The 1,848-nt window shown below is 41.5% G+C and overlaps 1 pseudogene; it reads left to right on the forward strand.

Moving 5' to 3' along the window:
- The first annotated feature begins 17 nt into the window (after positions 1 to 17).
- LOC109382170 (probable ATP-dependent RNA helicase DDX6 pseudogene) lies at positions 18 to 888 on the forward strand (annotated as a pseudogene).
- Positions 889 to 1,848: the final 960 nt, after the last annotated feature.

Here is a 1,848-nt window from a genome sequence, read left to right on the forward strand (position 1 = left end):
ATCATGAGGCCTAATGACTGCACTTGGCGATGCCTACCCCTGGGAGAATCCTGGATCTTATCGAGAAAGAAGTAGCAAAGGTGGATCATGTCCGGGTGATAGTATTGGATGAGGCAGATAAGTTGCTGTCACAGGGTTTTGTGCAGATAATGGAGAATATTAGTCTTATGCTACCTAAAAGCAGATAGTTTTTATCATATTCCACTACTTTCCCTCTTAGTGTACAGAAGTTCTTGAATTCCCATTTGCAGAAACCCTATGAGATTAACCTGATGGAGGGACTAACTTTGGAGGGAGTAAACCAGTACTATGCATGTATAACTGAGCGCCAAAAAGTACACTGCTGCACGACCCTTCTCTCCAGCCTTCAGATAAACCAGTCCATCATTCTCTGTTACTCCTCTCAGCGACTTGGATTGCTAGCCAAGAAGATTTCTTAACTGGGTTATTCTTGCTTTTATATCCATGCTAAAATGAGGCAGGAACATCGAAATTGTGTGTTTCATGATTTCCAAAATGGCTTATGCTGCAATCTTGTTTGCCCAAGGTCCTGGTCTACAGGCTGTGGATGTGGTAATAAACTTTGACTTCCCAAAGCTGGTGGAGACTTATCTCCATTGTACTGGAAGACCAGGTCGTGTTGGTCGTCTTGGCTTAGCCATCACCTGGGCCGCATGTGATGACCTCTTCCACCTGAAAAGTATTGAGGAGCAGCTGGGAACAGAAATTAAACTTATCCCAAGCAACACTGATATAAGCCTGTATGTGCCAGGACACTACAGTGAGCTTGGGGAAGGTGAGAAGCCTCGACAAGCGTGCTTTGACAGACCACAGAAGGCTCCTTTGGATCTGTGGCATTGTGTTGGGGGGATGCTCTTCTCTTTGTAGGGTTTTCATCTTTTATTTTGGAACTACGAAGATTTAAAAGAGCTCAGACAATTTTTTTTTCTGCTTTTCACTGGTAAAGAGGAAAAATGCTGAAGAGAAGGAATTTACCTTTTTTGTTCCATTTGTTTGCACTGTGTGTTGACTGAATATTAGTTGCACTAACTGCTGGTTTTTAAAAACATGTTTTCTGGGTAAGGAAGACAAGGAAGGAGGAGAAAGGAGAGCAGGGGAGAAACCCTAAAAAGAGAAGAATCTTGATGAACACACAAGCTTGTCTATGATATCAAAACTCCCCAACAGCTGACTCTTCAGTACATTTCAACTTCTCCCTGATTACTCATCCATTTTTTAAGCTTGAAGAGTTTATTACTCTTTATTTGTGTGAAGTGCCTTATGCTATGAGGCGATTCAGAATATCATCTTTTAGACACAGCCCAAGGGATCAACAATGATAATTCTTTCTTTCCTTTTTCTTTTATTTAAAAATTTTTGTCTTTTCATTTTGCTCTCCGTTTGAAGTCTCTTCCCTTTCTACCCGATACTCAAGCCCGGGGATGGAAGCTGAAACGTATAGTAATGTTAAACACCATTTTCTTTTTCTTTATGTGGAGGAGTTGATATGTGACTGATGTTCATGGGCAGTTTCTAAAAATGAAACAATCCCAAGAAAACACTTTATCCGGGCTGAGTAGATGCAACGTTGTTGCTCCCAAAGGGAAGAGCCGTCCATAGCTGCAGGAGCCACATGACAGGCCTTTGGGTCCCAGAGCAGAACACTGAGGGCGTGTTCACACACGTCTCCATTAGCAGTTATGGCACGTGATGTGTAGACATGTCAGCCATGACGCTTTTTCCTCTGTGGCAAAGCGTGTCCCATAGAAAATTGGGCGTGTATACTTGGGTAAACTTTGTAAATAAGTTTTTTTTCTGGAAATATATATATATATATATATATATATA

Source organism: Hipposideros armiger, unplaced genomic scaffold (assembly GCF_001890085.2).
Source record: "Hipposideros armiger isolate ML-2016 unplaced genomic scaffold, ASM189008v1 scaffold_61, whole genome shotgun sequence".
Taxonomy (NCBI): Eukaryota; Metazoa; Chordata; class Mammalia; order Chiroptera; family Hipposideridae; genus Hipposideros; species Hipposideros armiger.